The sequence below is a fragment of the Camelus dromedarius genome, unplaced genomic scaffold (assembly GCF_036321535.1).
Source record: "Camelus dromedarius isolate mCamDro1 unplaced genomic scaffold, mCamDro1.pat HAP1_SCAFFOLD_121, whole genome shotgun sequence".
Classification (NCBI taxonomy): Eukaryota; Metazoa; Chordata; class Mammalia; order Artiodactyla; family Camelidae; genus Camelus; species Camelus dromedarius.
This window is the reverse complement of record NW_026989801.1, coordinates 768,499-783,449: the sequence shown is the minus strand read 5'-3', so window position 1 is coordinate 783,449 and position 14,951 is coordinate 768,499. Positions and strand designations below refer to the sequence as shown.

Genomic DNA, 14,951 nt, shown 5'->3' with positions numbered 1-14,951 from the left:
GAGATCTAGTTCTGGCTCTTCTACAGGAGGAAGCTGGGGTTCTCCCTGGAAAGGCTGATGGAATTGGACTGGGATGTCTGTCTCCTGCAGGAGCAAGCCTAGGGATTACCTGCAGAGCTGGTAGAATGTCACACAACTCTTGTTCTTCTGTAGGAGCTGGCTCATGTTCTCTGTGAAGGGCTTGGTCTCCCCCAGGAGCAGGTTTGTAGTCTCACTACAGGGCTGGTGTTATGTGACCCGCTCTGTGTTTTCTGCAGATGCAGTCTCAGTGTTTGACTGCAGGTTTGGTGGAATGGGACGAAGTCCTAGTTTTCCTGGAGTAGCAGGCTCACAGTCTCCCTTCTGGGGTATTGGAATGTGACCCAGTCATGTGTTTCCTGCTGAAGTGGCCTCAGGATATCCCTGTAGGGCTGTTGGAATTGTACCTTGCTCTGTATCACCTGCAGGATCAGGTTTGTGCTCTCCCAGCAAGGCTGGTGGATTTGGACCCATTCCTGGGTCTCCTGCAGGAGCAGGTTTTCAGTCTTCCTGCAGGGCTTCTGGAATATGACATATCTCTAATTTTCCTGCAGGATCAAGCTTGTGGGTCACCCAGCAAGGCTAGTGGAATTGGACCCACTTCAAGGTCTTAGTGCAGGGTTGATGGAATGGGACCCAGTCCTGGGTCTCCTGCAGGAATTGGCTCAGTCTCCCTGCAGGACTGGTGAAATTGGACCCATTCCTGAGTCTCCTGCAGGAGGAGGCCCTGCATCTTCCTGGAGGGATGGTGGAATATGACAGAGATCTGGTTCTCCTGCAGGAATAGGCTCAAGGTCTCCCTACAAGGCTAGTGGAATTGGACACATTCCTGGATCCATTGTAAGTGAAGGCTTGGGGTTCTTCCTACACAGCTGGTGGAATGTGATTTGGCTCTGAGTCACCTGCAGGAATAGGCTCAGGGTCTCCTTGAAAGATTGGTGAAATGGGACACAGTGCTGTGTCTCTTGCAGTAGCAGGCTCAGGTTCTCCCTACAGTGTTGGTAAAATTGGACCTGGCTCTAATTCAACTGCAGTAGCAGAATGAGGGTATACCTGCATGGCTGGTTTAGTGTGAAGGAACAGCAAGTCTTAATACATTGGCCCACTCCTGGGAAAAGTATAAACAGGGCTTGGTGCATGGTCTCTTGTATTGTCTGAAAAAGCCCCTTGAGATGTGTTGATTCTGATGACCTCTTCCAAGAACTTGAACACTTTTAGAATCTCTGCCAACTCATCTTGTTTAGACTGAAGGAATCTGCCTTTCATCAGTTCTTGGAATAGAGATCAACACAAAATGAAAGAGGGAAGAAAAAATTACCAATCTATCTATTGAGAAATCAGCTGAAGACATTAGAAATTTCTCTTGCAATGCACTTGTTTCTATTTTGGTGCATTTAGAATCATTTCTTTATTATCAACTTTGGCCATTTAAATTAGAATATATATTATTGTAGGCCTACTGGGGTTCATTATGCTTGGACCCTCTGTGCTTCCTGTGTTGAGATAGCTGGTTCTATCTTTGGTTTAAGAAAATTTCAGTCTGATTTCTTCAAATATCTTTTCAAACCATTTGTCTTTCTTCTTTTCCATGTGGGATCCCTATGAGTCATAGACTGGTATGTTTTCACTTATCCCAGGTTTCAGTTGCTTTGCTTACATTGGTTTTCACTTGCTTTTCTATGTCGTGTTCTGACTGAGTGATTGCGGTTATCCTGCTTTCGAAGTCACTTATTTGTTCCTCTGCATTATCTAGTCCGATTTGGACTGTCTTTAGCTTAGCTCTTCTCACCGTTGAGTTTTCTGATTCTATTTGGCTCATCTAAAGTGTTTCTCTTTCCATTTATACTAGCCTGCATTTGTATTCATAGACTCAAGATTTCCTTCAGTGTTTTTATGTCCTCCCTTTTCAAGTCATGTTCTAGTAAATTTTGGTGGTCTAATACATTGGATGTTCTTTTAGGAGACTCCTGTCTTTTGAAAATTTGGAATGGTTCTTTTAACTTTATTATATCTCTCTATCGCTATGGGTTAAGGATTATCAGTTATCTATTATAGACTTGAACAGCTTTTGTAAGTGAAATCATTTCTGTGCACATTTAGTATTAATGCTTTGAGGATTGTTTTTGGTATGTAATGATGCCATGCAATCCTTCTGTGTCTGTTGCCTGTTATATCTATGATTGTTAGTGTGGTTTTTGTTGTGGTGAATACAACCTACTCTAGTAAAGTTAGCAGAGTGTCATTTTGGTTAAATGCTTATCATAGCTCTGACAGTGCTGGGACTAGTAATTTTTGCTGGAATACAGGCTTCCAAATGGTTTCTGGGCTGCCGGCTGGATATGTGGATAGGGAATGGTTCCAATACACTCTCATGAAAGTGCATTCATCCTTACTATTGCCACGGAAAAGTCAAAATTTTATAATGGGTTCCCTCACGTTCTCTGCAAACAAAAACAAAAGTGGAAACAAATCTAATGATGTCACACATTAGAACCTGTTGAAGCGTGCAGTGCCACAGTTGGGTCCTTAGTGTAGTACTGGGTCAGCACCACAACTATTGTTGCATTAGCATGTGGTAGTCAAGTCTGATGGAAAGGCTTCAAATTCACATATTGTTCAGCAGATCTCTGCTCCAAGAACTCTTGCAATAAGGCATTGGAACTCAAAGGCAAACATGAGGCATTTCAAAAACCTCTGCTTTGGACAATAAGAAATTTCAATCCTGCCTATGAAAGTTTCAGATCCTTGGGCTATAGAATCTGATTTCAACAATAAATTGCCCTGGATTCTAGAAACTAGATGAAGATGGCTCTGAATGAGACCCATTTCTCCTTTATGGAGAAAATGAGCAATTATACCATGGATGTGGAAAGACTGTGACTAAGGCCCTGGGTTACTAAGCTAATCCACAACACATATGCCAGCAGATTTAATATTAAGAGAGGACCCAGGCAGATCTGTTCTCTAGATAGTACCAACCACAGCCCAAAACAATCTCCAAACCCCTGGGAATAAATTTGTGACATCAGCCACAGCCCTAACACACAGATTCCACAGGCACTCCTAGCTCAAAATTAACAGGTGGAGTATTGGTCTGGGAATGAATTGCAGAGAAATTTTGTGATTATTGCTTTCAGATATGTCAACCAAACGTCCACTATGCACTCTTTTAACCCTCAGCACATTGTCTTCCATCTCAAATGACCTGTCCACTTTAGAGTGTGCATTCCAGTAAAACACAGTTTCCCCTTTACTGTTCCCTCAACAAAGGTCAGGTCCTGCACTGATTTCCATTCTCTAATTTGCCTTCTACTCTTTCCAGGTTATGTGAGAATTTTCTGACTTTTGAAGTAAGAGATGTTTGGGCATTTTTCAGCAGGGTTCCTGAGCCAAGGGCTGGGAGAGTGTATGTTTATCTTGCTGTATACATGGGAGATAGTGAGCGAAGTTTGCACTGGTACTCTGCCAGTTTGGCATGGATAAATTAACACAATTTAGTCATAACTCACAGACACTTGATTCTTGTTTAGCTATTTTTCTGTATATCAGTTGTGGGAGGATGTGTCCGAAAACTCCAGGTCTGACAATGTGTTCATACCTCAGTTGCAGACTTTCAAATAATAAACAGAATTGAATTACATACATGGGAAACGTATCAAAATAAAGACAGTTTTAGAAACATACTAAATCTAACTATAAGACAGTGTTGCCAAATTTAGGTACCAGCATGAAATATCCAAATAAGAAAAATGCACAGAAAATATAATTTAGCAGCCAAAAGTCAAGAAGGAGGCAGGTCAACAGTTTTCTCTTGGTGCCTCCAGCACTAACAGAAACAGTGAAATAATTCTTAGAACCATTAACAACCACAACCCTAGGTTTCCATTGTGCATGTGGTGCCCTTTCCTAATAATGACACATACTGGTCAATGTTGGCGATTCAAGGGGAAAAATTATTATTTAGGAAACCACAAAGAAACCCAAACAATGTATTTTTACATAGGCTTGGTTTCAATAGCACTTAGAGATATTATAGATATGAGAACACTGCCGCAGCTTTGCTAGGCTATTGAGAATCATGTGCTCGTCTATCAAAGATGAGAATGTTTAATCGACTAATTATGTTGAGAAAAGCAATTTAACCCAAAAAATACAGCAATCACATTATATCCTGCTCCTGGGACTTGACAGAAGGGAAAAGATGGTCCACAAAAAAAGTGTCACTACATATCTATCCCAACAATTACACTTCATTTCAATAACTGAATTATAATAGTTACAAATACTGTTTTGAAAAAATTAGGATAAATAAATATCCATATTCAGGCAAAAAATTCACTCACTTACAAAACTCCCTTCACACCAAAGTAGACATAAGCCCAGCATTTGCTGAATCTAGGGGAAGATCATCATTTCAAGGTGTGAGCGAAGAATTCAATACCAATCTATTTTAGTCGAGAGTAGTTGACAAAGGAGGAGTTCACTGTTGTGCACAGAATGTGAAGGAGGAGGAACTCTGATACTAGGAGGGGCTTGCTCAGCTCCTACTGGCTTCATTGCAACTCAAGTGCTGATTCTTTGAAATGGATACATGAAGGGAGGGGAGGGAAGAGTAAGTGATTGATACCAAGGGCCATCCCTGGGAAAAGTCTTACCTGTGCCTTGTGCTTGGTCGTCTGAGTGGTGTATAAATGCCCCTTGAGACGTGTGGATTCTCACGACCTCTTCCAAGAACATGAGCGCTTTTATCATCTCTGCCATTTCTTCTCTTTTAGATGTCAGGAATCTTGGACCAGTTCTTGGAGCAGAGAATTGAGTGACTTTCTCAAGTTCACGTTGACACTCCATAAGTTTCTGCCAGTATCAGGGAGGTTCAATTTGTCTCATGAATGTCTTTCGAGCCTGGTATTCTCAACAGAAGTCTCCATGCCAGTATTCTCCATTGTAGCAGAACAACTCTCATCAATGTGTTTGCATCTCACCTCAAATCGTGCAGCCAGCTTTTCTGCCAGCTTCCTTCATGTCTCCTATAAAGTCAAATTCTAAAGGACAGGGCAAGTCTGAAAGTACCTCGGAGCCTCACCTGTAAGCTGATGACAGGCAGATCTTCCACTGTATGCCCTTTCAGGTTCTGGAAACTGACCCGTGAACTCAGGCAATTGCGCAGCACGAGTATCTCGAACTTACACAGATTCCCGAAAAAGAGACTTAAGCCAAGCTTCATAGAGGGCGGTACCACCTCCATGACACTGATCCACCCACAGAATTCTACCCAGTTACCTTGGATCCACCAGCCACAACAATCCTGGTGGAACACACCAAGATTCCACCTGGAATGCAACCGGTAACTACCATCACCAATGGTTACTGCATCTTGTCAGTGTTGGGGGAGGGGCTGCATCAGACGAGAGGTTCCAAAAGTAAATGTGATTCTCTCCATTAGTGTCCCATGATCCGTTTTTTCTTCCCTCTATCCTTTTGTACAGATCTGTATACACAGTACAAATGGAGGGAATTCTGTCCATGTTAAGTTTATGGTTTCACACGTCTTTAAACTTTCTAACAGTTAACATTACACAAAGACCCACTATAAGAATCTTTTGTTTGTGTAATATCCATTCACCCACAATGCATATCCATCTGTTGTTTTCTGCTGAAATAACACACTCCCAGAACATGGATCCATTTGTTTCATGGGGGCTGAAATTCCTAGAAGTGAAACCAATCCCAATGTGCACTTTCCTGTCTGTCTCTTTTGCTCTTAGTACAGTTTTGCAGAGCTACTTGTCTTTGTTATAGGTGTATGCCATTTATTCTCTACGTAGGGTTGAATATGCCATTCATTGATTCTGTTGGAAGTCTTGTAATACTATATCACGGACTATGACTCCATCTTATTCAAAATCGGCATTTGGGTTAGGCCACGATATGCTCTTACGAATCAATATTTATGAAAATTAATTCATGCATCTGTTTTCTGAATACATGTGTGTTGATTACATGCAAGCCTCGATACTGGGTCAATGCAGGCTGAATGATCCTTGACATCAATTTGAGTAATTTATTTTGAATTATCATGTTTCATTTGGATAGATGTCAGACAACCGTACACTTTTTGTGTTTATTTGTTTCATTGTTTGTTTGCTTGTTGTTTGTTTTGCAAACACATTAAGCCATGCATCTCTCCGTTTGCTTCAGAGAGTCATGTAAGCTGATTAACTTAGTATAGTGCTGAAAATCACCTATGATTTCCTGCTCCCCACTCCCATCTTCAGGATTTTCATTTCCTCATTGCCTTCTTGTTTATTCTTTGCAACTCATTGCTCTTCTTGCATTTCCAATAATGGTTTTCTTATTTACATTTCTACTTGCTACTTTTCGATTCAGGGTGGAATTCTCAATATTCCTTTAAGGATAAATTCCTAACTGCTGAATTCTTCTAAGATTTGCTGGTCTGAGAAATTATCTAGCTCTGCGTATAATAGGAATGGCAATCTTGTAGCATAGGCTACCATAGATTGCAGCTTTTTCTTATTCAGGATTTGGTATAAGTCCTGTCACTCCTTCCTATCCTGCAATATTCCTCACGACATATAAGATGAAACCCACCTGGAGGTAGTGTTGTGAATAAGTTAACTTCCTGTAGGTGCATTTAAAATCACTGGGTTGATCATGAACTTTGTTGATTTGAATAATACTGCTGAATGTAGATGAATTGGGTTTCCAACTTTTTAGTATGTGTACTTTCTGAATTCGTATACCTCATTATTTCTTGTCATTCAGCAAGTTTCAGTCTGACTTTTCTACAATTATCTTTTCAGGCTTTTTTTTGTTAATCTTGCTTTTCCATCTGGGACTCTTACGAATCATACCCTTTCATGCTTTGTCTTACCCCAGGCTTCAACAGCAATGTTTGCATTGGTTTGCACTTCTTTTCCTATGTCTTCTTCTGATCGAGGGATTTCTGTTCCCCTGCCTTCATAGTCTTTCACGAGTCCGTCTGCATTATCAAGTCTGCTTTGGACTGACTTTAGCCCTGGTATTGTCTCATCCTTGGGTTTTCTGATATTATTTGGCTCGTTTTTAGAGTTTCTCTTCCCCTTTCCAGGTATACTGCCTTTTGTGATTCTGAGACACTGTTGTACTTCATGTTTTCCACACCTCAGTTTTCAATACATGCTCTGGTAGCGTTTTGCAGTCTAGATGTTTGAAAGCTTATTTTTGGGCCTTCAGAATCTTTGGAACTGAAAATGGTACTTCCTGTTTCTTTTAGTCTACTTCTTTATCTCTACTGGTCAAGTACTATCAGGTATCTAATATAGATTTATAGGGCTTTGTTAAGTGAAAATTTTAGACCATTGGGTGTACAAAGTTCCAAGATATTTCTGTGAGGACAATTTTCCCTAGGCATTGATGCCATGTCCTGTTCCTGTGTGTGTTGTCTGGTATATCTCTAATTGCTGGTGTTGCCTTTGTTGTGATGAGCACACCATATTATTTCAATTAGTAAAACTTCGTTTTATTGCACTTACCTAACAATTCTGAAAGGGCAGTGTACACTTCCTCTTCTGGAAATGAAGCTTAAAGTTTTTCAGCTCAGCATTCTGCTGTACGTCATATTGGAGTCTTTCCAAAACAGCAAACTGAGAGTGCGCTTGTGCTTTCTATTGCCATGGGAATGTCCCAATGTTACCAGTTCTTCCCAGAGCTTCTCTGTCTAAAGAAACACCAGTGGAAACATATGTATGGATGTCATATATCAGGGCCTGCTGGAATGATCCCGCAGACCGAACTTTGTGTCCTCTGGGCAGTACCATGTCAGTGCCATCCAAAATGTAGCATCTGAATTTGGGAGATAATGCTGAAGGTAATGCTTCAACTTCTCACGTTGTGGACTTTGACCACTCTTCCTTGATCCCTCATCCTTGGGTCATGGGTGCCCGAATGCAACCACAGAGCTGTACCGAATTCTCTTCCTCAAACCAATCCGTAATCCCTGTCCAGGTTCTGACTGTAGCAGATCCTAAAACTTTTAATACTGATTTCAAACCCAAGGGCCACTGAATCCCTCAGACCAGATGCACGGCTTCTCTAGTTGAGCCCCACACGTGCTCTATTGGCAAAATGCCAAATTGATCCTGGGCCTGCAAGATGCAGTGGATGTGGCCATGGCACATATCGAAAAACTCAACCTCACACACCAATGTGGTTGCTTTCTTACTGGGGTAACAGGTCGGTTTGCTCTCTTGATAGAAACCACCACACCCCATAATGCACTCCAGATCCCTGAGATTCAGCGTGTGTCATTATCTGTAGCTCTATACCTCATTTTCCGCTGCCTCTGCTAGCTCAAATTTGGCAGATCGGATCTTGGTCTCAGAATCAATTGTGGGGATATTTTGTGCTGATTTCTATGAGTTATGTCAGCCAAGAATCTGCTGTGCACTCTTCTAACTCTCAGCGCATTACCTACAGTCCCATGTGTGCTGTCCGCTTGAGAGTGTGCGTCCAAGTAAAACAGAGTTTCACCTTTGTTGCTCCATCAGCAGAGGTCAGATCCTGCACAGATTTCCATTCTCTACTTTGCCTTCTCCTGCTTCCAGTTTATCTGAGGCCTCAGCCTGTCTTTGGAAGTAACAGACCACTTTTCGGAAATTGTTCTGTGCCAAGGGCTGGGTGAGTGGAAGTTTACTTTGCTGTGTACATGGGAGGGAGTGAGCGCAGGTTGCACTGGTTCTCTGCCAACTGGGCATCGATAAATCAACACTTTCCAGATGTAATTCACAGAAATGTGATATTTGTTTAGCTCTGTTTTACATAAAGCCATGGTTGGAGGGATTGTCCGAAGACACCAATTTTGACATTGTGTTGATAACACAGTTGCAGTTTTTAGGAAGGTTAATAGAATTGATTTACATGTTTTGGGATTTATATGAAAATGTAGTTAGTGTTTGAAACGTACTAAATTTACCTAGAAGTCAGACTTGTCAATTTTTTAACATCATGTCAGCTCTAAGAAAAATGTAGACAGATAGTAAAATCGCAGTCCAAAATGTTGAAGGGGACATGTCAACTCTTTACTGTTGAAGCCTCCAACACCAACATGAAACGTGAAGTACCTATTGAAACCATGAAATAACCGAGAACCTGGGTTTCCATTGTGCATGTGGGTGCCCTATAATCCCAATGACACATACTGGCCAATGTTGGCATTTCAAGGGGTAACATTCCTCTCTCGGAAACTGCAAGAAAAACCAAACAAAATGTATATATTTAGGCTTGATTCCAAAAGTACATACAGGCATTTTAGCTATGAGAACCCTGCTGCAGCTATGCTAGGCTATTGAAAAGCAGGTGTTCTTCTATCAGTGATGAGAACGCTTAATCTTCCGATCATGTTGGGTAAAGCAATTTAACACAACCAAGTGTGCACCCCCAAAATATCGTGCACGCGGTGCTTGACTGAAGAGAAAGACGGTCCACAAAACCTGTGTCTTTAAAGTCTTTCACGAATTTTAGAGTTCAGGTCACTGTCTGACATAATATTTACCTATACTCTCTTGAAAAACAGATTGCTAGTACATTTTCGAGTTCAGTCAAAGATTCCTCTCACTTACCACACTCCCTTCACCCCAGACAAGACATAAACCCAGCATTTGCTGAATCTAGCGGAAGGTCAACATTTCTTTGTGTGAGCGAAGTATCCAATACCTAACTAATTTAGGCGAGAGTATTTGACCTTTAAGGAGTTCACTGTTGTTCACAGAGTGTGAAGATGGAGGAACTCTGATTCTAGAAGGGGCTTGCTCTTCTCCTACTGGCTTCATTGCAGCTCAGGTTCTGATCCTTTAAAATGGATGCCTGAGTGGAGGGGAGGGAAGAGCATGTGCTTGATAGCAAGGACCAAACCTGGGAAAAGGCTTACCTGGGCTTGGTGCATTTTGGTCTGAATGGCTTGTAAATGCCCCTTGGGACCTGTGGATTCTCATGACCTCTTCAAAGAACATGAGTGCTTTTATCATCTCTGCCATCTCTTCTCTTTTAGACGTCAGGAATCGTGGAGCCATTCTTGGAGAAGAGAATTGAGTGACTTTCTCAAGTGCACGTTGACACTCCGAATGTTTCTGCAGGAACACAGAGGTTCAGTAGGTCTCATGAATGTCTTTCGAGCCTGGAATTCTCTAGAGATGTCTCCATGCCGGTATTCTCCATTGTAGCGGAACAACTCTCATCGATATGTTCGCATCTCTCCTCAATCCGTGCAGCCAACTTTTCTGCCAGCTTCTCTTCGTGTCTCCCATAAAGTCGACATCAACAGGACTGGGCAAGTCTGAAAGTACCTCAGAGACTCACCAGTAAGCTGATGACAGGCAGATCTTCCACTGTCTGCTCTGTCAGATTCTGGAAACATACCCGTGAACTTAGGTCTTTGGGCAGCAGCATTATCTCGAACTTACACAGCGTCCCGATCAAAAGACCTAAGCCAAACTCCACAAAGGGCGGCAGCCCCTCCATCACACTGATCCACCCACAGAATTCTGCCCAGTTACCTTGGATCCACCAGCCACAACAAGCCTCGCGGTACACACCAAGATTCCACCTAGAATCCAACCGGTAACTGCCATCCCCAATGGTTGCTGAATATTGTCAGTGTTGGGGGAGGGGCTGCATCAATTGAGAGGTTCCTAAGTTAAATGTGATTCTATCCACTAGCGTGCCATTGTCCTTTTATCTTCCCTCTTTCCTTTGGTTCAAATCTGTATATACAGTACAAACGGAGGGAAGTGAGTCCAGTTTTAGTTTATGGTTTCACACTTCTTGAAACTTTCTAACAGCTCACAGTACACAGAGACCCCACTAAAGGAAACTCATGATTGTGTAATATCCATTCACCCAGAAGACATATCCGTCTGTTGCTTTCTGCTGAAACACCCACGTTCTCAGATGATGGATCCATTTCTTTCATGGGGGCTGAAATTCCGAGAAAAGAATCCAATCCCAATGTGCATTTTACTGTCTGTCTCGTTTGCTCTTAGTACAGTTTTGCAGAGCTTCTTGTCTTTGTTATAGGCTTATGCCGTTTCTTCACTACTTAGGGTAGAATATGGCATTCATTCTTGCTGTTGGTAGAATTGTAAGAGTATATCACCGACTATGACGAAATTTTTTTCAAAATCGGCATTTGGGTTAAGTCACGATATGCTCTTTTGAATCAATATTTATGAATATTAATGCACGCGTCTGTGTTCTGAATACAAGTGTGTTGAGTATATTTAAGCTGCGATACTCTGTCGATGTGTGCTGAATGATACTTGACATCACTTAGAGTATTTTGTTTTGAATAATCATGGTTTCTCTGGTATATGTCAGCCAACCGTACCGTTTTGGTGTCGGTTTTTTTGTTTGATTGTTTGTTTGTTTGCTTGTGGTTGGTTTTGCAATCACATTAGGCCATGCATCACTCCGTTTGCTTCAATCAGAGAGTCATATATGTGAATCACTTAAGATAGTGCTTAAAATCACCTATTATTTCCTGCTAACCTCTCCCATCTTATGGCTTTGATGTCCTCCTTGCCTTCTTCTTGTTTCTTGTTTGTAACGAACGCTCTTCGTGCACTTCCAATAATGGTTTATCTTGTTTCCATTTCATCTTGCTACTTTTCTATTCAGGGTAGAATTCTCAATCTTTCTTTTAGGATAAGTTTTGAACTGCTGAATTCTTTTAAGCTTTGCTGGTCTGTGAATTTCCCTAGCTCTGCCGTTATTAGAAATGGCAGTCATGTGGAATAGGCTACCCATGATTACAGCTTTTTCTCATTCAGGATATGGCCAATGTCCTTGCACTCCTCCCTGTTCTGCAATATTTCTGCCGAGATATGAGCTGAAAGCCCACTGAAGGTTCTGTTTTGACTAAATTGCTTTCCTCTAGATGCATTTTAAATCACTGGGGTGATCATGAACTTTGTTGATTTGAATTATACAGCTGCAAGTAGGTCTATTGGGATTCCAATTCCTTTGGACACTGTGTAGATCCTGAAATCGTATAGATGATTCTTTCTTGTCTTTCAGCAATTTTCAGTCTGACTTTTCTACAATTATCTTTTCAGGCTTTTTTTTTTAATCTTGCTTTTCCATCTGGGACTCTTACGAATCATACTCTTTCATGCTTTGTCTTACGCCAGGCTTCAACAGCAATGTTTGCATTGGTTTGCACTACTTTTTCTATGTATTTTTTTGATCGAGGGTTTTTTGTTACCCTGTCTTCACAGGCTTTCACGAGTCCATCTGCATTATCAAGTCTGCTTTGGACTGATATTAGCACTGGTATTGTCTCATCCTTGGGTTTTCTGATATTATTTGCTCGTTTTTAGAATATCTCTTCCGCTTTCCTTGTATACTGCCTTTTGTGATTCTGAGACACTGTTGTAGTTCATGTTTTCCTCAACTCAGTTTGCAATACTTGCTCTGGTAGCATTTTGTATTCTAGATGTTTGAAGGCTTATTTTTTGGGCCTTCAAATTCTTTGGATCTGAAAATGGTAATTCCTGTTTCTTTTACTCTACTTCTTTATCTCTACTGGTCAAGTAATATCAGGTATCTAATGTAGATTTATAGGGCTTTGTTAAGTGAAAATTTTAGACCGTTGGGTGTACAAAGTTCCATGATATTTCTGTGAGGACAATTTTCCCTAGGCATTGATGCCATGTCCTGTTCCTGTGTGTGTTGTCTGGTATATCATTAATTGCTGGTGTTGCCTTTGTTGTGATGAGCACACCATATTATTTCAATTAGTAAAACTTCGTTTTATTGCACTTGCCTCACAATTCTGAAAGTGCAGTGTACACTTCCTCTTCTGGAAATGAAGCTTAAAGTTTTTCAGCTCGGCATTCTGCTGTACGTCATATTGTAATCTTTCCAAAACAGCAAACTGAGAGTGCGCTTGTGCTTTCTATTGCCATGGGAATGTCCCAATGTTACCAGTTCTTCCCAGAGCTTCTCTGTCTAAAGAAACACCTGTGGAAACATATGTATGGATGTCATACATCAGGGCCTGCTGGAATGATCCCGCAGACCGATCTTTGTGTCCTCTGGGCAGTACCATGTCAGTGCCATCCAAAATGTAGCATCTGCATTTGGGAGATAATGCTGAAGGAAATGCTTCAACTTCTCACGTTGTGGACTTTGACCACTCTTCCTTGATCCCTCATCCTTGGGTCATGGGTGCCCGAATGCAACCACAGAGCTGTACCGAATTCTCTTCCTCAAACCAATCCGTAATCCCTGTCCAGGTTCTGACTGTAGCAGATCCTAAAGCTTTTAATACTGATTTCAAACCCAAGGGCGACTGAATCCCTCAGACCAGATGCACGGCTTCTCTAGTTGAGCCCCACACGTGCTCTATTGGCAAAATGCCAAATTGATCCTGGGCCTGCAAGATGCAGTGGATGTGGCCATGGCACATATCGAAAAACTCAACCTCACACGCCAATGTGGTTGCTTTCTTACTGGGGTAACAGGTCGGTTTGCTCTCTTGATAGAACCCACCACACCCCACAATGCACTCCAGATCCCTGAGACTCAGCGTGTGCCATTATCTGTAGCTCTATATCTCATTTTCCACTGCCTCTGCTAGCTCAAATTTGGCAGATCGGATCTTGGTCTCAGAATCAATTGTGGGGATATTTTGTGCTGATTTCTATGAGATATGTCAGCCAAGCATCTGCTGTGCACTCTTCTAACACTCAGCGCATTACCTACAGTCCCATGTGTGCTGTCCGCTTGAGAGTGTGCGTCCAAGTAAAACAGAGTTTCACCTTTGCTGCTCCATCAGCAGAGGTCAGATCCTGCACAGATTTCCATTCTCTACTTTGCCTTCTCCTGCTTCCAGGTTATCTGAGGCCTCAGCCTGTCTTTGGAAGTAACAGACCATTCTTCGGAAAGTGTCCTGTGCCAAGGGCTGGGTGAGTGGAAGTTTACATTGCTGTGTACATGGGAGGGAGTGAGCGCAGGTTGCACTGGTTCTCTGCCAACTGGGCATCAATAAATCAACACTTTCCAGAAGTAATTCACAGAAATGTGATGTTTGTTTAGCTCTGTTTTACATAAAGCCATGGTTGGAGGGATTGTCCGAAGACTCCAATTTTGACATTGTGTTGATAACACAGTTGCAGTTTTTAGGAAGGTTAATAGAATTGATTTACATGTTTTGGGATTTATATGAAAATGAAGTTAGTGTTTGAAACGTACTACATTTACCTAGAAGTCAGACTTGTCAGCTTTTGTAACATCATGTCAGCTCTAAGAAAAATGTAGACAGATAGAAAGTAAAATTGCAGTCCAAAATGTTGAAGGGGACATGTCAACTCTTTATTGTTGAAGCCCCCAACACCAACAGGAAACATGAAGTACCTATTGAAACCATGAAATAACCGAGAACCTGGGTTTCCATTGTTCATGTGGTGACCTATACTCCCAAAGACACATACTGGCCAAAGTTGGCATTTCAAGGGGTAACATTACTCTCTAGGAAAGTACAAGAAAAACCAAACAAAATGTATACATTTAGGCTTGATTCCAAAAGCACATATAGGCATTTTAGCTATGAGAAACCTGCTGCAGCTATGCTAGGCTATTGAAAAGCAGGTGTTCTTCTATCAGTGATGAGAACGCTTAATCATCCGATCATGTTGGGTAAAGCAATTTAACACAACCAAGTGTGCACCCCAAAAATATTGTGCACCCGGTGCTTGACTGAAGAGAAAGACGGACCACAAAACCTGTGTCTTTAAAGTCTTTCACGACTTTTAGAGTTTAGGTCACTCTCTGACATAAGGTTTACATATACTCTCTTGAAAAACTGAGGGCTAGTACATATTCAAGTTCGGTCAAAGATTCCTCTCACTTACCACACTCCCTTCACCCCAGACAAGACA

General features: G+C 41.7%; 1 long non-coding RNA gene across 1 annotated transcript in view; it reads left to right on the top strand.

Moving 5' to 3' along the window:
* LOC135320783 (uncharacterized) overlaps window positions 1–13,946 on the top strand; it is a 37,668-nt gene extending 23,722 nt beyond the window's left edge. Inside the window, exons 4-5 of the long non-coding RNA XR_010380116.1 lie at window positions 4,794–5,362; window positions 13,907–13,946. This is a non-coding gene — a long non-coding RNA (uncharacterized LOC135320783). The remainder of the gene's footprint in view (window positions 1–4,793; window positions 5,363–13,906) is intronic.
* Window positions 13,947–14,951: the final 1,005 nt, after the last annotated feature.